Source organism: Anser cygnoides, chromosome 5 (assembly GCF_040182565.1).
Source record: "Anser cygnoides isolate HZ-2024a breed goose chromosome 5, Taihu_goose_T2T_genome, whole genome shotgun sequence".
NCBI classification, from domain to species: domain Eukaryota; kingdom Metazoa; phylum Chordata; class Aves; order Anseriformes; family Anatidae; genus Anser; species Anser cygnoides.
Window position 1 is genome coordinate 65,640,538 of NC_089877.1, and position 20,608 is coordinate 65,661,145.

A 20,608-nucleotide genomic window follows, 5' to 3' on the forward strand; every position below is an offset into this window, starting at 1 on the left:
CTCTTTCCCTCAAGTTAAGCTCCTGCCAGGGTACCCGGCAGCACCTCCTCAGCACCCCGACCACCCGCGCCAGCCCCAGCAGAGCCCTAGCGTAACACGGGGGCAGCGCCATCCCGAGCTGCCAGCCACATCCCGAGCTGACCTTAGGCTGCTTCTGAAGAAAATGAATTAGCTTGCAGAGGTAGTCAAGTGGAAAGCTGAAACTATCATTTTCCAAAGATATTCAAGGTAAAAAGCCTCAGGAACAATCTTTTGTCAGTTCCTGAGACTTGATTAACTGCCTTAATTCCACATGATTAATGGCTTTCAAATCCCAGAAGACCCAAGTCTCTGTACACGTCTTATTACTGGAGTGTCTTTAAAAGCCTTGCTCCAAGAATCCTACGAGCTGCTTGAGTGCTTGAGAGCCTCAGCCCCCGGTTCCCCAACAGGCCCTGCAACACGGTGCCCTCCTTGTGCTCACCTGGCATGCCTGGAGAAGGATCGGCGTCCTCCCGTCCCACCCACTTCACGCACGACGGGGATGCAGAGAGGTCACTCTTCACATCAGCTGGGACGAGCTGTCTCCCTACGAGGGCTGGACAGGGGCTGTTGCACCTGCTGAAGTCCCAAAGGGAAATATGTCCGCTGGAAGAATTTTAGGGACACCTCCTTCTCTTCTTTTCTCCAGTGGGAACAACTCTAGAGTGCATGAAAGGTGCTCAGAGTATGTCTGCAGCTCTGGGTCCCTCTGAGCGTTATCAGGTCCTTCAGTGGCCTTGGTCGGGGCACTGATGTGCTGGCACTCCAATCCTGCTGACGTTGCTCCTTAGAACCACAAACGATGCCTTGGGTCTCACCCTCGACACTTGTTCAAGAGACCTGTGACACAGAGCAGAGGGTGGAAAGAAACCTTAGGAAAATGATCAAAATCCTACTGAACAGTTAGCAAAACACCGCTGATTAAGGCTGCAGTTCATGTGTGCGATAATAAGGCCAGCCAAAACCAATTTCATTCTCTTCTGTGATCACTAGCAGATGATCCCACGGGGTCAGCAGTGATGGAGGCCCAGGGAAGATCTTTCAGTCTTGCAAATTAAAGTGGTGACCAAAATGCAAACAGAAAGAGAAGAACAAGAAAAGAAGGAAAGAAGCGTTGCCTCATCACCTCATATTACTTGCCACATCAGCATGTGTTCTCGCAGTGAACAACGCCTGTTTCTCAGCTCACGGTACGTATGGCGATGTTGAACATTGTGACTGATTATTCCAAACAAAGTCAAATTAATAGATTGAATGAGTATGAAGTGGGTAAGTACATACGAACCACACAAGCCTTATACAAGACATCAGGAAAACACTGGTAGCTGAATCATTAATTATATGTCAAAGGTTAAAGCAGTAGAGCCTCCAGCAAAAATGCACAGTATTTTATGCAGCACAAGGTCCGTAATGGATAAAAAATTCATCCCATTTCTGCCCTTGTTAATAGAATGCAAGAACTGTGCATCTACAGGATCTATAAATAAAGTACCAAGGCTGACTTGCTTCTACTGTACTTAATGGTAGGAAATTGCATAAAGGAGTTGCTCAGGCAGTCAGTGACCTTGAGAAGTTTATGTGAAGAGAATACATACGGGGTGATTGTGCTCTCCTGAGGTGGGCTTCTGAGCAAGGCTATGGCATCAAATATACAGCAGAGCTGCAATTTTCTGATTTGTATTATGGAAAGTCAGAATGTAGCTCACATGAACTGAACTGAATTATACATGGATTGGATTTTTATTTGTACTTATTTGTATTTATACAGAAAGCAAAAGTGCTGCTTGGATCAATAGAGTGAAACAAAACCTGGCTCTGTGGAAACAACTATTGACCTTTATTGGGCACCCACTCTTACATTTATTTATTTGTATCATTTCCCATTAAATGCCTCAGAGCTATTGCTATTAAATGAATCACTGCTGACTACGGCAAGGGGCAAATAGTTTTGTTTAACACACAAGCAGCAGCTCATCTCTACAGCGCTCACTGCTTTGGGCGCTCGCTAGGCCTTCCCCCTCAGCCCATGCACACGTGCGAATCGCCCTTCTGCTCCCTCAGCTCTGCCCGTGACAGAGATCTGTACGTGGATCTAAATGTCTCAGCTGTGTTGCATGACTTCAGTAAAGGCTGTACCACAACAGACGTTGCATTCCCTGGTTCGTTCAGAGAGCAGCATTTCGGTGACCACCACGTGCAGACAGCAGATCTAATTAAAGCTGTTTGAAGAAGTTGCAGAGATCTGTGCAGAGGCTGAAAAGGTCGCAAGGCTGTGCCTGTTGAGGGGACAACTGAATTTATTTTTCCCACAAACACAGCAACTGTTAAAGAAACTTCACTAAGGTCATAAATCAGGTGTTGAAATTTGAGAATACGTAATGGTCTGGTCTAACTCACCTGGCCCCCTGCTGCGTGTGTAATTGCTGATGGATTGGTACCACAGGATCGTGGAATAACTGCGGCTGAAAAGGACTCTGGTGCAACCTCCTGCTGAGAGCAGGATCAGCCGTGAGGCCGGACCAGGTTGGTCAGGGCGTTATTCAGCCAGCCCTTGAAAACCTTAAAGGATGGAGACAGCACAACATCCCTGGGCAATCTGTTCCTGTGCTGGACTGTCCTCACGGGAGGACAGCCTGTTAACCACCGGCACCCCTGGAGCTCAGGCATCTGACCAGGCTTTCACTCAACTGTTTGTCCACCCACTTAGACTGTAACTTCCCAACTTGGAAACGAGTACTGTGAAACAGAAGAAGGTTGTGTCAAAACCACTGCTGAAGCCAAGGTAAATACCAGCTGCAGCACTCCTCTCGTCTGCAAACCCAGTCACTTGATCACAGAAGGTAATCAGGTTGGTCAGGCAGAACGTCGCCTTCTTCATGCGCACAGAAGTGGGCTTCAGGATGATTTGCTCCGTGATTTTCCCAAGGATAGTTTCCTGGATTGTTCTTGTAGCCTTTTTGAAGCTGGTTATAACAACCATCTTCAGCTGCCAGGTGACTCCCCTGCTCACCGTGACGTTTCAAAGAGGATAAAGAACAGCCTTACAAGGATATCACCCAGTTCTCTCAGCACTTTCAGACGCATCCCATCTCATCCCATGGACTTGTGTGGATCAAGTTTTTATAGAAACAATCCCTGAATAGATCCTTAACCACTGCTGGTGTTTTTTCCCCTCCTTGAACACCTTCACTAGGCACAGAGACACAGGAGACCTTGCTGGTAAAGACAGAAGCAAAGAAGGCGCTGAGTACCTCAGCCTCATTGTCTGCTGTCACTGCATCACCCACCCTGCTCAGCAACTGGCTCACCCGTTCCTTAGCCTGCCTGTTACTGCTAATCTAGAGGTAGAAGCTCTACTTGTTGCTCTTGACATTCCTTGCAAGTCTCAACTCCAGCTGCCATTTGGTTTCCTGATACCATCCCTCCGTGCCCAGGCAAGATCTCCAAATTTCTCCTTCGTAGCCTGTCCCTGCTTCCACCTCCTGTGTACAACCTTTTGCACAGGAGCTCCATCCTGACTTCCCTGCTTAGCCAAGCTCGTCTTTTCTCCTGATGCCTCTGCTTCTCTTCTTGCTTATAGGGGTGGACAGGTCTTGTGCTTGAAGGGTGCTGTCCTGTAAGGCTGAGCACAGTGGGTCTGCATTCAACAGTGTCTTCAGTGTTCATAAAAAATTATCTTTAACAACATTATCACATCAGTTTTTGCACGGGGTTGAGACCCTGGAGTGGCAAAACACCTAGGAGTCTATGTTGTTACACTGTGCCCATCTCAAGTCCTAGGGATGCAGTTTTGCTAAAATGCAAACCAGAAAATCATAGGAACACAAACCAGAGTTGAAAGAGCGTGGACTCTAAAACACCATTGTCTCGGCAATTCCCAGACATAAAGCCACAAAGCCCTTGCTCTCTGCTGGCTATCCAAACTGCCTGGGGTTTGCAGGTCAAATTAGGTTTTTCTTTACTCACATATCTGCAGGAAATGATGACTGCAAGTCAAAATCTGCTCTGTTTCACAAGCAGATTCTTAGTAGCCTTTGGAGACCCCAGTGGAAGCTGACACAACACCTATTCTCCATTGCCTGCTCCAGAAACATTATTTCCATCTGCCTTCTGCCCAGCCATGTATTAGAAAACAGTAACCGCCAGCTCCTTCTGTTGTTCCTACAAGGGGAACGTTACTCATCAGTAGGGAAATGGCACTCTGTGGACATCCAGAAAAATAAAGCTGCTTTCCCCCTGAAGGCTGTTGCTGACTGCAGCAGTGCCTGCAGGCTCTCTGAATTAGTCACAGCAATAACTCTGGCTCCTGCAAGGAGATGCAGTAATCCCCCGCTGTTACGGAGCACTGTCTAATTTTGGAATGTCAGCTCCAATGCAACATCTATCTCTTAAAACTAGCAAGACAAATGCTAACCCTTGGGCTTGCTGAGACTCATTCCATTTCATCTGAAGTGAAACTGGAATGCCCAACATACTTTGCAATAGCCAGGAAAAGAAGCATTTCAATGTTTTCAAGTATAAACTGAAGTTTCCCGAACAAGTGGAAGACAAAGACGTGCCCAAATAATGAATGACAAGAGGAAGACAGCCGGTGTGACTCGGTGGAGACGGGTAGCAATATGTGCTGCCACTGGTTTAGCTGACTTTGGGATGGTCACCCTTGTACCCCTATCTGAGCCTCCACTTCGAAAAGACACAGAAAACAAGGATCAGTGGCACTGGACTCAGTTGCAGCGTGCTGTGCGAATTACTGATAGCAAGTACTGTACAGATTCTGGTATCTGTATTACCGGGCTCTTCCAACAACAAATCAGTTACTATGTCGTGTCATTGCCAAACTCATTCTTTTCCCAGGCAACGTATATCCTCCTGAGGCAGAAATGACTGTCTGTTCACAGCTCACAGTTATCACATGCTTTCTATGTTCATTTCGCTTCTTTCTGATCCTTGCACTACTACGAGTTTTATTGCCAGTTCAAATTAAATTACTTTTACAGTGTGTATTTATCTTTCTGCCTTTTAATATAACAATTTGGAAACCTACTGGATGGGTAAAACAATAATTCTGGTTTTTCTTTATGGCAACAGAACAAGTTCTTTGCCTTTCTTTTCTCAGGGAGAACAGTCAGCAAGGGCAGCACCCCAGCTTGCAGAAGAATGTATTTTTTTACATGCTGATTGCACAGAAAACTATTCAGCAGCTGAGCACTTCCAAGCTGTCATTTTGTCACACTTCTGTCTCTTAATTACATTTATAAGTCTTTGTACGTGGGGGAGCGGGATGGTAGAAATTGAGTATCAGGTGATATTTACCTTGTCTCCCCCATAGTTAGCAAAGGGGACATTGCTTATCTCATCGTAACTTCATGACCTACACCAGGGGTTGGTGAAACAATCCTCAGTAATGTTACTTATCACTAACACGGTGCGCTGGACTCTTCCTTTAATCTTTCCTATAACCCAAACCATAAAAAGGCTGCTGAATGCCCGTCCAGGAACTCAGTCTTTCTGTCCAGACAAGCACAAACTTTGCTGCCAACATGAAGAGTTTCTGCGTTGCTCTCTCTTTGCTCTTCCCTCTCCCCACTTTAAGTACAGCCAAGCCTCTTTATTTTCTACTGTTTGTAGAGCTGTTTCCCAGTCCTAAGGTATAAACATACTTCTGATATTCTGATTATTTCCTACAGATATCCCAAATGATCTGGGAAGAGAGTACACACTGAGATGAGAAGAACTTAGGGAGGAAACAACCTCCTTATCATGCCGCGTGTCACTAAGAATAAAGACCTTGGAAGAAAAGGCATCGTGTATGCAGCTTAGGCGACATTGCTTTCACTAGTGTGCCAGCATCAGGCGGAGGCATTGCGATGAAGATTGGTTCGCTTTGCTGAGGAAACAATAAGAAAAGTTGACAAGAGATCTTGGGGAAAATCCAGTCAGTCCCTTCACATGTTGTTTCAAACTGGCTCTGTGTCCTCAGGAGCGGTGCACAGGGCGGAATGGTTCAGGTGTGCAGTTCAAATGAGCCTTAACTCTGGCAGCCCAACAAAATAAATGAACAAAAAGGAATAACAAAATAAACAAAAAAGATAAACCAAAAGGAAGGAATTTGTCCCATCATCATTATTTCATCCCAAAGCATGTTCACTGTCATCCCTGCCCTGATTCAGCTCCGAGTTCTGTGGCACTGAAGGCTGTAGACACACCAAGAAAGACAGTCTCCATGAAAAAGAGTAAGGAAAGTGTTTTTGCCTTCTTTTCACAGAGAGAACTAATGCAGACAGTGAGGAATCATCCAAAGGACACTTGTTTTTATGCATTAGGTTCCTGCTTCTGCCTTAGAGGACTGCAGACATGCACAGAGCAAGCACCAAACTCCCTGTCCGCTCTCAGATGAAGTCCTGCCAGTACAGGGAACTGAGTCCAAAATTCAGACGTCCCCACACTGCACTCACTGCAGCCCCAACCTCCCCCCTCTTCCCATCTGCTATGCTCCTGAGGACACAGAACCACTTTAAAAAAAAAAAAAAAAAAGTAAATGGGCTGTTTTGACTTTCCTATCTAACAATCGCTCGCAAAGAACAAGTCAGAAAACATTCCCTCCAGGCCCAGGAATTCTGGTGGACAGAGAAATATTCCTCCAAAGGCCAGTCGGTCCTTGTGTGATGACACCTGGGACAGCAGAGCTGCTGCGGCCGCAGGAACTGGGATGTGCCCTGGCAGGTGCTGGAGAGCACCCCTCGCTGCGGCTCCCCGGCTGCATTCTCTGGCGGACGGGTGCCCGAGGGCGGTGAGGACATGGGTCGGGTCCCAAGCGGCCACCGAGCACTGGATCACAGCAGGGTCGGTCGCCTCACCTCCCAGCCACCGGATCTCATGAGTACATTGTTGTAAGAGAGCAGCCTCTGGCAGCTCCCTTTCCCTGATGGCTCTAAAATAGCAACAGCATTTAGCAAAGCAAACTTCAGCTTAGAGCGTCATTAATGTGAGGCTGCCATGAGGAGATTCTTAGGAGGATTGGTAACATTCACCGGTGTTAAATCCTGCTGGCAGAGCACTGTGAAATAGGATAAAAATAGACCAAATCTGGTGGCAGCCAGCATCGCCTGTGCAGAGCGTTTCTGCCTGCAGCCTGCGTGCTGGGGCTGGCAGCGGGACAGGGTGGCTTATTTCTGTCTCCCCAGCTCTGTTTCTACTGTTTTTTCTGTTTTAAGGGAAGGTTGCAAATGAAAGCTGAGTGAGGACATGGGAAAAGGAGGTGAAATGGAGATTTCAGGGTTTCTCAAAGCAATGATTTCAGAGAAAGCCATGTACTTGTGGAGTTGCAACGTTCTGAAGTCCCTCGCAGCTGCAAGGAAGGTTGCTGTTTGCCCAATTTAACTCGTAAACCCAGAGGAAAGAGATCTTGCGAGAGATGTTCTCCTCTCAGTAGGAAGACATACAGATTTTGATCTGTCAGCATCTGTATCAATCAAATGATAGTTCATGCCTTAATTTTGCCAGAAGAGATGACTCTGAGTAACTGAAAGGGCAGCAACAGGCAAGTTTTAACAAAGCAAATTCGAGACATTACCACTCATTGCTTCCTAAAATAGAAACCATCCATTCTACAGCATCTAAAAGACTAAAATTTCAGAAACACTTTTTATATCTTTTGCTAATTCTTAAAAAGAAACCAGAGAATAATTCAATACCTTTCTACAGTTAGTCTAATATTTGAATTTGCTCCTTGCCTTGTTTTGATTATCTACCTACAGACGGAGCTGGCTGTGTCTAAAAAGAGGGTGAGAACCAAGAACACTCGAAAAATAAACAAATAAAAGCACCAGGTGATGGGATGGACAGGTCTGGAAAGGCACTGCAGGCTGCTCTGCAAGGAACTTCTTTACTGAACGTCTTTACTGAAAGGGTTGTTAGGCATTGGAATGGGCTGCCCAGGGAAGTGGTTGAGTCACCATCCCTGGAGGTCTTTAAGAGACGTTTAGATGTAGAGCTCAGTGATATGGGTTAGTGGAGGACTTGGTTGGACTGGGTGATCTTGGAGGTCTCTTCCAACCTAGATGGTTCTGTGATTCTGTGATTCTGTGAACTTACCCGTGACCGAAAGTGTGTCCTTTGTACACTCCCCCACTCCTGTGCTGTAGAAGAGCACTGTGCTGTGGCCGCCCACATCTACATCACATTTTCCCTGCCTCAGAATGCTCAGCCTCAGACTAACACTTGGCTTAGACACGTGCTGCACAGAATAAACCCCAAATCAACCCAATAATGGTACTACGTTGTTCTGCTAAGTACGAGACAGCCTGACAATAGCCATCCGTAACGTACCTGGCTCTACAAGGTGTTCGTAATCAACCAGTTGCTCAGTATGTATCTTGTTCGCATTTGCAGAGAAAGTCACATGTTAAAAAAACTAATTCCTGCGGAGTATTTCCTTAGTAAATAATCATCATCATCATAAATGGATGCAGCAACAGAGGTCTTGTTTGGTATTAATGCTGCTCATGTGGAACTCAGACCAGGACACAAAGGTTTTCCTGTTCCAAACAGCTTTCAGCTGTGCCCAATTTGCCAACATCCTGCGCTTCATTTCACTAAGCAATAAATCCAGACCAAAGCATGCAGATACGTTGCCAAGTCACCATTTCTGTCATTATTAGGTAGAAAGTTAGCTTTACACCCTTAGCTAAACTGGACCACCAAAAACCATGACCAGTAAACTGAGTGCCATGAAAAATTCACGAGTCCTTTCCATCACCTCTGCCCTGAGTGCCTTCACAGGCAGTGACCGGAGAGAGGCACGGTCCCTTTTACGTGTCTTGGACTTGCAGAGACCTCCTCCTCCCACCCATGCCACGGGAAGGCACACGACATCTGCATCGCAACGAGGTGCTAGGCAGGAGCTCGCTGGGCAATCCAGCCCTGAACAGAGGCCTGACATAAGACATTCACTGCATGACACTGACCAAGAAACCTGTCTAAGCTGAGCTCTGGGAGTACAGTGCTATGTTAACATCTTCTTGACAGTGTGCACTTCTTGTTTACCCATTCCAGTTTTAAATAGCACTATACTACCAAATCCCTTCTTAGCTTTTGGGTGATGTGGAACTTGTATAGAGGGTATAAAAATAATACTAAGATACACAGAAAAACCCAGACTAGTTCTGAGCAAACTTCTCAACAGAGCAAATTAACCCCAAACGAGGGCTAACACCAGCTCTCCTCTGCTCCCTGACAAGCTAACGGTCCCCAGGGACAGCAGAGACAGCGGTGGGACCTCATCGCATCCCAGGGGCTCGGCAGCTCCTGAGGCTGTGGGACGGCCTCAGGCCTCGCGGTGTCAGGGCAGCCGGTTCTCCCCGAGCGCTCCCCGGCTCTCTCCTCCTCGCTCCCTTCTGCAGCATGCAAGACCTGTCGTGTAAAAGTCAGCCGCGATCCATGGTCCAACAGATTAATTTAGAGCAGAATGAGGGCAAGAAAAAACAGTAACTGAAAGTAAATTTCATCCCAAATGGACTGATGAACCTCACCTTCACAAATGAAGAGGCAGGCTGTTCCTGTCAGAACTGGCTGCCTCCTGCGGTATCTTAATGACTTATTTAATTGCCATTATCGTTACTATATGAGGAGAAGGGGGGCAGAGGGGAGAGCAAGAGGAATTCATTTGAAGTTTATAATAATGCCTACTCACTGTCATGCCGCATTAATGTTCTGCCAGGCAAGCAAAAAACCGTGATGTTGTACAATCAGAGTTAGTTAAATTCAAGGAAAGAAATGTGTCATTTTCTATCAGAAATGGGAAGATTTTTTACATTTGTACCTAAAAAGCAGGAATGCTTACCCTGACAAATGGTCTGCTAGCACCACACATATTTAACACGAGCAGAGTGCTGGTGTTGCACTCATAGCACCAGCTGGCATTCCTGAACCCCATCTCTCTGCACAGGAACCTACCTCACGTTGCCATTAGAAACATGAAAATAATCCGTCTTTTTCTACCCAGCAGTTTTTTACTGGAAATGAAACCTTCCTGCTTCAGAACAGATTGGGCTACTTAGGTCTTGGCAAAGAAAGTATCGTATCTCTGCTACAGGAGGGAAAATCCTGCTGGAAGGGAAAAGAAGAGTGATGCTAACTGGCTGAACGAACAGGACGTGCAAGCACGATGATCCTGCGAAACCTGTGAGAACACGAGTCAAACATCAGCATGCGTGGCCGTGGCTGGCACATGTCGAGGAGACAAGGGGTTGCGAGACCTGTGTCAAGCAACAGCTCAAAGCAAGACGTATGAGGACACCATTTGCTCACGCGCTGCCCAGAACGGCGCTGGGGAACACTTTCTAGAGGAGAAAGGCAGCTAATGGCATGTCCCCAAAGGGCTGAATTAGGTTTGAGAGCTTGTAAGTTCTTCTAACTCTTTACAGCTTTAGGGGAGTAGAAGCCTGAAACTTCTTTAAATTGTAACATGGGGTTACACGGGGAAAAGGTTAATACCCACCGCTACGGAATCATAACGGTGGCGGCACTGCAAGGATTCATCACTGCTGCTACAGAATTCTAATTCCCTCAGATACCCCATTACTGATCATTTCTCTGTGCCGTATCAGTGGCAAGCTATCTGTATAACTCTGGGACCAAACCAAATAATAATAATAATAATAATAAATATTTACATTTGCTCCACAGAGCTGCTTCATGCAAAGCAGCCTGCCAGGGAGCATATTAATGCATTCATTTTAAATAGGCTTGTTTGTACTGGTTCCTTGCAGGAATTTGTTCTTTCTTCCTTTCCTTTAAACGGCACATTGGAATTAGTATGCCATTGTGCAGATCAAGGCCATTTGCACAAATATAAAATATTCAATTAATAAGGCTGGAATATTTAATCATGATATTGAAATACTTAGGATTGCATTAACATTTATTATTCTTTAGGAAGGAAGGATTTCCAGCACTCTGCCTGCAACTGTTCTATAACTGCTCTTTGGAGCTTGATGTGGGTTTTTGGTCTCTTTCCTAAACCAATGTTAAAAGGCACTATTAATGCAGATTAAGCTAAATTTCAGAAGCACTAGAGTAATACTCCAAGAGAGAGTGTAATTACTAGCTCTTGATTTGAAAAACTGGGAGAAACATCTTTTTTCTGTTTCCAATTAGCAGAGCAAAGATGTCAGAGAGTTATGCAGGAGTCAGCCGAATCCATTCCTGGCTTAGGCCACGATGAAGAGAAGCCAAGCACTGCACATCTCAATCTGAGTGGGATTGTACCAGGCTGGTAACTCCCGAGGGAGACAGACATTTGGATAGCAGTAACTCCTTCTTCAGGGTTTCAGACACTTATGCCACTGTCAGCCACTTGTCATATCAGTTTGCTGCATTTCATCCCGTACTTCAGGGGACAAAGAGAAGTAGGGAAATACTCAGATTCTCCAGGCACACAACCACTTTATCGTCCCACATATCTGTTCCAAGTAGCTGAATAACTGGTCACTATCTAATCAGGCAAGGCAGCCAACAAAGACGGCCCTGCCCCACCGTCATGGTTTAGGTCACCAAACAGAAGGCGTCAGCAACACGAGTGGTTTCATTTGTGTGAGACAAGATTGGCCTGCCACAAGTCCAGTGATCAGCCCTGCCTAGTGCAGGTCATTTGCCAGCGTGGGTAATGCAGAGGGAGATTTATCTACCTCCTCCCCCGTCCCTGCCCCACTCCCCCTCGGCACGATCCTTTTCCCACAAAAGCCCAGGATTTTGCCTGGGAGGTCTCTTGGGGGCCAGCCAAGGACTCACTTTCAAAGAAGAGAATCGTGAGAGGGATTTGTGTTACCTGAGGTTACATGCAGTACTTAGGGTTATGTGTGGAAATGTAACATTATTCCTGAACCCATCCAAAGGTTGATTCTGAAGGTTCTGGAGAGTCCCAGCTGCTGCTGGGGCCACGTTCTGGTAGGGATGCTCACTGGCCCGGAGGAAGGTCCCAGCCCCTCCTAGGACTGGGCCCAATTGTTGTGCTATAGCCCACAGTTGCCGTCATTCACAGAGTATGGTCGAGCCACCTTGTCTGGGCTCAGCACTGACACCGTGTTTGGCACGTGCACAAAACCAGCAAAGAACAAAACCCACGTGAGAAGAACTCAGAGGTCGCTCTGACTGGAAGTGGCTTCAGAGCCCAACTCCCTCCTCCACTCGGGAGAGGAGATCCTCCTGCACAACGGGCCTGGAAGCTGGGTTTCCCTCTTGGCAGGCAAACACTGACGTATTATTATTTAGCTGCTCTCACATGGCTTTCCCAAAGAACTTCAACCCTGGGCTGCTCCTGTGCTGGACAGAGCAGTGAAGAAAAGGTTGGAAGACCTAAGAAGCAAAACCACATGCACGCACCTCATGCCTGTGGGACTTCTTAGACAAAGCTACGCTGAACCCCAACAGCACTTACCTGAAGAGGTGCACAGAGGCCTCCCCTTCCTAACTGCAGCGCTCCAAAAGTCCTTCAACAGGCTGATGGCTGATTCCCTCATCTAACTTTAGTAAGCGACTGAGTGGGATTTAAGAGTTCTCCTGCTGCCTGGTGGCAAAACTGACTCTAGACTCATACAACTGGACTGGGAGGAGTTTCTGCCAAGCTGCAAGGCAGTGAAATACAATCAGAAGTGAGAGATATTACAGATAGTGTAAAATACCTTTTTTAGAAAAAAAATTAAACAGATCTTGTTAGTACCAGTAAGGCTGAAAAAACACACTCAATGTGTATCTTCACCAGAGAGACAATTAAACAAGAACTGGCAATATTTCAGCCTTGGTATTGGAAAAAATAAGAGCATGTCAAAGGAAAGCTTGAGACAACAAAGAACCACTGGTTTCATCCTAATGAAAAGGTCCCTAAGTATGGCTCCTGATTTCCCAGGTTTTAGTCAAAGAAGCAAATTTGAGAAAACTGGACTGGGGAGTTCATAGCCATAGGCGAGATGAAAGTCTGCAGATGCTAGAACTCCTAATACAGCAAGCTGAAAACCAAGTAGGGCTATTTATAAGAATGAGCCTCTTCAAGAAAGTGTAGTGGGAATACAGCATCTATAATTACCACTTCGAAAACAGGTGGAAAAAATATAGACCACCTGATGTCTTAGAAGGCATACAGGGAAATACAAGGAAATGTCAGAATCGTCAAAAAACAAGTTGGTTTAGAGATTGCAAATGTCGGAAAAACAACAACAAACACATCAGAGACCTGGGACTGGCCTGAGATGGGGCAATTCTCACAGCCGGCCCAGCAGCAGGAAGGAATGGCCGACTGGTCTTGAAGCTCTCTGGCCACATCAACATACCAGTGCCAGGCCCAACCTTTTAAACCAAACACTTCAGCAGGATTCGTTGGTTTGGGGAGCAGTGACACTCTGCATCTGTCACCAGGCCAGCAAGGAGGAACCAACGCTACCCAGCCCTGCCTTGAGCAGGGCGGCTGGAGCAGGCGCTGCAGACATCCCCTCTGGCCTCAGCCACCCCAGGCACTTCACTGCTCGCTGAGACTGCACCAGACCGGGCTGCCCCAGGCAAGCTGTCACAGAAACATGCCGCATTTTCCTAGGAAAGCCGACCTTCCTGCATGGACAGGCTGCGCTTTTTTTTTTTTTTTTCAGGAAACTGAAAAAGTAAGAAATTTGGAAACCTTGAGTGTGGTTTGGACCTAAAACGGGTTGTATGTGCCCTCCAACCTGAAAAAATGTTCTTTCCCAAGCAAATTCAAGTGCAAGGCAATTCATTTGGCAAACATCCAAAGGACTTGTAAAATGATGTACAAAGGACTTGTAAAATGATGTACAAAAAAATGGTAACACCGATCTTAAATTGTTTTAAGTGCTCACCAATGAATAATGTGTAGGTAGACAACGTCTACTCTGCTAATGGCTTTGTAATTTGTGTTGTTAAGAGCAAGCATTAGTGTGTCCAAAGATTCCTGCATTATTGCTAGCTTAAAATGTCTCCTCTCTTAAGTGACAAAAATAGAAAGCAGCGCCGAAGGACTTATCCCTCGGACAGAACAGCCATTGCCTTCCCTTTTAACTCACCATGCGTACGTAGCTGAACATTTACAGTTAACGTCCGTAACTATCAAAGCCATTCCACTTTGCCATTATTTAAAAACAGATGCATATGCTTTGCAGACTTTAGGTCGCCGAAGCACTTTGCCTTTAATTAAAGTCACTCCCATTTAGTACATGCCTTTGGCAGGTGTCCCTAGAGGACAGCCTGGAACGGTACCAGAGGAAGGGGAACGTCCGCACCCACCCACCCAAGCCCCAGCCGCCCGCAGAGCACAGCACAAGAGGTGAATTTACCCACAGCACGCCACGCCGGGGTCCCCGATGCAAAGAGGGATCCAGTTGCTGTGTACACGGGAAGGGGACACACACTTCAACCTGTCCGGTGACGAGGTGAAGCCTACCTCATGACGTGCTGCAGTTCGGCAGGTCCGCTCTGCACCTGTTTTCCATGCCAATGAAAAAAGCTTTTCCCGTGCCCAGAGCTCCCGCGGCGCAGCCCATGCCCGCTGCCTGGCTCCCTGCCCCCCCAGCAGCAACACCAAGCCCGTTTCTTTGACCATCAGCTTTATGTGCGACATGCTGTTAGCTGCCTGGACCTCACAACTTTACCTGCAATCACACCAACACGCTTCTTGATTTCTCTCTCTCTCTTTTTTTTTTTTTCTTTCCCCAGCTGTATCTGTCAAGGCCACCTTGTCCCCTGGCTCCAAGGGGCTGTGCTGGCCCACACCTCCCAAACCACAAAACTTATTCTGCTGACACCTTCGTCTTGCCTGCTCCCTGCCACGTTCACCTTCAGCCCTTTTGCTAGCCCTTGCTGACTCCCCAGACACATCCCCACCACGTGTGCGTGCAGGTACAGAGAGAATGAGGTGCCTGGAGCCACGCTGCGGCAGCAGGGGCTGTGACGGCAAGGCCCCAGGGCTGTCGCAGTTCTAGGAAGAGTCGGATCAACGACTGAGAGTTCATCAAAGAGCCAGGGGAACCATGAAAGAATTTAGAAGTTTGCCTCAGAGTAAGAGATTTCAGGACTTGATCTTATCAAATAGGATTAAGGAGAAACCTGATCGCAGCCTATACGAATGTGCACATGAACAAAACTGCACAGCAAACTCTCCCACGTACCAGGGCTGGAAGGACCATCACCTGCACCGGACAGACAGCGCCACTGTGTGACGGGAACTGCCTCTTTCTGCCCTCACAGTCGACATAAAAATACAGACCGTTTTCCAAAGCCTGAAACAAGACCATTTCAGGACCTAATTAACAGGAAAATTCTCCTGTGGGGGCCAAGCAGCTGCTGGAGCAGCAGACCCACAGACGTGGTGGAGCCAAGAAGACGAGCACTGTCCCACAGGTCAGTTTGAAGTTGACTGGATGCATGTCGGAATAGATTCGTGCAGCTGCTCCTTCCCCCAAAGCACCTTCCACCGGCAACCTTTTTGGGTAGATACTTCTCAGGTGGAAAGTCCTGATTTTAAAGCACATAAAACCGTGCCATAACTGTAATTTCTTCTCAGATCTCTAGTCTAAGCAGCGCCCTGGCCTACGCAGCTAATGAGAAGAGAAGTGCACCTCAGGACTGGTTCTGGGCAGGCAGACCGGCCTGTGCCTGCAGAGCACACCGAGGCAGCAGCACCGCGCGCTTCCCTCGCCGTGCGTTCCCTACCTGAGCACTACGAGCTGCAGCCAGAGCGAGGGCACTGCCCTGCGCTGAGCTCTGCGCTGCCCACAGTCATTCCGTCCTGCCCCCCTTAACACAGCGCCCTACGACCCAGGGCTGTCACAGTCTCAGACCGGCCTCTCAAACTGACCTGCTGCTTCTCTTGTTTGACTCAAATAGGCTGGAAAACCTTTGGGGCAGGAATTCACCTGCTGACCTTTGCTGTTCAGCTCTGGGCTCAAATCAGGGCCGTGGCCTCACCTTTAGTTCAAGGAATACAAGAACCAAAGGTCTGTGTAGCTCAGCACCCCGGCTCTGATGCTGGCCTAGGCAGACATGCTGGGAAAAAAAAGAAGAAAGCAGGACAAACACTGAGGGGTCTGCCCACAACACCGTCCTAGTTTGCATCCTTTTGGGTCAGGGCATAAGTTTTGACATATTTGGTGCCTCTGGGGTGATTTCCACTAATGGAAATACTCCAATGCAAAAACCACATTGTTAGGAAATTAATAATAATGAAAAATTCAGTTCCTGTAAGAGAGCCCCACTTACAAGGCACAGGAGTTTTTAAACCCGTATGTTACTTTTGCGTAACTTTGTGTGAGATCCCGGGACGGGTTATGACGCTGTGAACCCATCTCACCGCTCAGGGAAATAACGTCGAACTCTATAACCACAGGACCACACTGGGGACCGGACCACAGGATGCCTCAAAGCCTGAGGCTGTCGGGGCCTGGCCTCGCTCTCCACCCCAGCCCCAGGCCCCGACCCCAGAAAGGCCCTCTCGCTGCCCGTGCAGCCCCGCTGTGCTTTGAACCCTTCTCTGCCTCGTGCCCAGCTGCAAGCAGCTTGCTGCTGACCGTGGTGCGGTCTTCCTGGAAACAAAGGCACACACAGGTGAAAAGGTGAAGCTGCTTACTGCCTCCACTGCTATTAGAAAAGCATATGCTACTGGGTTTATCCACGACCCCAGAAGCAGGTGTTTATCACCAGTCACTGGAAGACAACCAGCCTTCGGTACCACACGGTGCCCTGTCCCAGGAGGACAGCTGAGTGCCTGGCTCTAACCAGCGGCACGGCTGAGCCCAGGCACAGGCACACACAGCTGCTGCAAAGCAACCGCACCTCGGGGAACAGCACCAGAGACTTGGCTCACTCCTTAACCCATGTTTTTCGTAATCCCTTAAAAGCTAATGTTTAGTAAGGGACACCCTCACTTATTCTAATTAAGATGCTGCACCAATGCTCGGCTTTCGCCGTGGCTGAACAGCCAGCAGTCTGCTTTCCTGGGGTGTGGCAAGGCCGCGGGAGGACCAAGGATGTGTCGCTCCCAGCTACACAATGGCTGTTTTGGGATTTCAGCTTACCTAATCATGTCACTATTTACTGAGAGAAAGAAGGTTACTCCATTATTCCTGCTGCTGCTGTACACCGAATGGCACAGGTCCCCAGAAGCATATGCAAAGTCTCCCCAAACTCTGCCTCGGTTCAATACCCAAACCCGTGGGCATCGTTAGAGCACTGGTGGCTCAGGCTGTACCTGTGCTGCGGGCGGGGGAAGAGACTGCAACATGGGGAGCACTTACACTAACTCAGCAAGCACAGGTAACAACCACTAGGAAACTAACTCCGTCGCTCCTCCCCATTCTGGCTCACCAGCTTGTTTTGCTGTATGTGCATGCACCGAGTGACAGAGCTGAGCTCCACTGCACCGTGTTGTTTCGCTCTCACCCTCTGCATGCGCAGTGCTGTGCCTCACGGGGACCCAAAACCAAAGAGGCACACAAAGCAGAGCCTTAAACAAAATGAAACAATTGCAGAAAATTACCTCAGACATCTGGGAAACCACCCTGCAGTGCAGCACTAGCTGTGGTGAAGGACAGAGCGGTGAAGCGGTGGCTGCCCGCACAGCCACTACTGCTACTGGTGCGGAGGAAAAGCCTTGGAGCGTGGGGAGCCCACTGTGCTGGGAGCCATACAAAAGCAGAGACAGCTCCTTCCCACTGCAATTATTTTCAAATGATAATAAACTTGGCAATAAATGAGCATTTTAAATCATGAGGCTGAACTAGTGCCTCCTGCAGTGTTCCCAACGCCCCTCGGGGCACACAACATTGTCACCAGGACCCTCTCACAGTACTGCCATCAGCCACAGTCTGTGCCGAGGCAGAACCACATTTTGCCCTAAGTCAAAGACCAGGCTGTGAACGCGGATACCATGGCTAGTTTGTGTGCAGCGGCGCTCCTAACAGCGGCACAGCTTTATCCAGAGATGCACACGGTTCATTAACCTCATTAATTCAAGGGGTGTGACTGTAGTGATTTGTTTTGCCTTCCTCTGGAAGAGCCAGAGCAGCTGGACTGCACCTTGTCCTGTTTTCTTCTGTCACTTGTTCTTCGTTTTGGCCTAAGTGATAGGGCAGCACCCAAGTGTTTGGGAGGAATAAGCTACTGTCTGCAATAAGATCGGAGGGGCCTCGTGAACAGGGCAATGAGCGTACTCCCCCCAGGCAGACAGTCCCCTCAGGGCGCGGGTTATGGACTCACCAGGAAAAGCAGACCTGCCTGGCAGCTATCACTGAGGACGCAGTGGGGCTGTGACCACCTGAGCACTCCAGGGGGAATTCATTCCTGCAGTGAAGAGGGGAACGGAGCAGTGAGAAGGCTCATATAGAGCCAAGCTGCCATGGATCCTTGACACGGAGAGGAAAACTAAAGCCAGGGATGTTTGGAAGAAGTTTGCAGGCCAGAGAGATTTGTATCAGGGCAGTATGATTCACAGGAAAGCAAACACACAGGCCTAAAGCATTGGGGAAACTGCAACAAACAAGGGAAGCAAACTGAGAAGACCTCGTCCCTCTACATTCAAGGCAGAAGGGACTGCTGTCCAAGGAGCCAGGGACGTGAGAAGCACAGTGAGACAGTCCCAGTCATTGCCTCGCTGAGGGCTGCCAGGCCCCATGACAGCACACACGACAGACAAAAACCCTCTAAACTCGGGAGATCCCAAGGGCTGAAAATAACCAGAAGCTAGGAGAATACACTTGCTAGTTCTCTCTTCCCGCGTATCTGGCTGCTACTAGAGAAAAAAAAAAAAAAAAGTATGTGGCATCTGCCCAGGGGGGAGGGAGCTTTAGCACGTAATGCCAAGAGCAGGAGAGCAGATCCGCTGGGGACAGGGTGGTGACAAAGGCGAGGAAGGCTGCGAACCCCCAAAAGAGAGCAGTGAGTGGATGTTTACCCAGTGCAAAGACAAGATGTGCAGAGCACAGTTCTGTCAAGGGTATGAAAATAAGCCTCAGTGAAGCAGCATCAGGAGTTTGGGCAGGAATCACAGTATTCTACACGAGAGCAATTGAAAACAAAATAATGTCTGGGTTGTTTAAACATATTTTAGTACAGTCACAAACCTGCATGACTCCAGAGTCCTCTGAAAAGATAGTGCCATTAGATATAAGGGAAACTATCCAAATGCAAAAAGTCCTACAAAATAAAATAAAAATAAATGGAAAATAGGAAAATCAATGGGAATTACTCTAAGTGATCACTTATGAAATACACAAGAAAGATAAGGAAAATAGCAGACGGTGAAAATAAAGAAACCAATAAGGGAAAGGACAAGGATGTTTTAAAAGAACAATAATGGGGGAAATTATTGTAATAGCTTACAGCCATTACTGAGAATGGATTCTATAACTATGAGTGTTAGAGAAAGCGTTCAACAAATATTTATCTTCTGTGCTTGTAAGGACAGTGAATGGGGTATTCACTTTTTACAGTAATAATGAAAGACTTTCTACTCAACAATGACTGTTTAACTAAGCAGATTATTAAGCAACCACAAGCAAAGTTAATCACAGGCAATTTTCTAGAAACTTCAAAGCAATTTTTTGTGAGAGGTTTAAAAAGCGATTCTTTGACTAACTACTTCTGTGTTTAGCAAGCCTCAGCATCCTCAGGAAATCACAGAGGAGGGGAAGCCTGGAGAAGCAGAAGGCTGTATGGGTTGGAAGGGGCAAGCAGGACGGCCCGGGAAGCTCCAGAGCGGTGCATCTGGTAGCCCTGGCAGGCCAGGTGAGACAGGCTGAGGGTGATGGAGTTAGGGTTAATTAACAGAATGGTGTGAAGTTAACTGAATTCTATAAAAGTCGGACCTGAATGAGCTAAATGCCTTATAGAAGCATCTTGCGCCAGAACTGCGATTATTCACCAACCTGGAAGTTCTCAGATCAAGCACCTCAGGACACGCAGAGAAAGGCGCACCAGCAAGGACACGAGATTCCCACCACGTCTGTGCAAGCCAGGGGCTGACCTCGTTAGAGGAGAGCTGAGAACAGCTCTGATCATCTGCTCCAAAACAACAGACAGACCCGTCCAGAAGCAGAGGCAAAGTGACACGGCTCAGTGCTTCCAGCTGAGACAAACGCTGAGACAAACGGTGACTGCTCCCTAGAGACACACGAGCAAGAGAATAACAGTGAAAGAGAGAATTTGGTAAGCTGAAGGGCAGGGCCAGTGCACGAACCAAGAGTTATAAATTAGCTATGAATAAATTCACACTGGACACAAGAAGGCAGCACCTAATCACTACAGAGGGAGTGCTGAGGGCTACACTCCAGGAGCAACAGGAATAATGAGCAACTAGTTACCAAATGAGCCCAGCTTATGGAATCAATGGGACAGGGCTGAAAGCACCTCTCCAGCAGTCCCTTGCAGCCCACGTTCCTACAGAAAGGTCATGGCTCATCCCACGTGGGGATAACAACTCGTCAGCTGGAGTGTCTGAGGGGTGAACGCTGGGTCCACAGGCAGGAGAACCGGGGCTGGGGGGACTGCTACTGCCAGCACACAGCACTGGAGACCAAGGGTTCAACCTCTGTGT

General features: G+C 47.8%; 1 long non-coding RNA gene across 2 annotated transcripts in view; it reads right to left on the bottom strand.

Moving 5' to 3' along the window:
* Window positions 1-20,608, bottom strand: part of LOC106047764 (uncharacterized) — a 300,679-nt gene that overhangs the window by 269,359 nt on the left and 10,712 nt on the right. For both annotated transcript variants that reach the window (XR_010832097.1, XR_010832098.1), the window contains exon 3: window positions 464-861. This is a non-coding gene — a long non-coding RNA (uncharacterized lncRNA). The remainder of the gene's footprint in view (window positions 1-463; window positions 862-20,608) is intronic.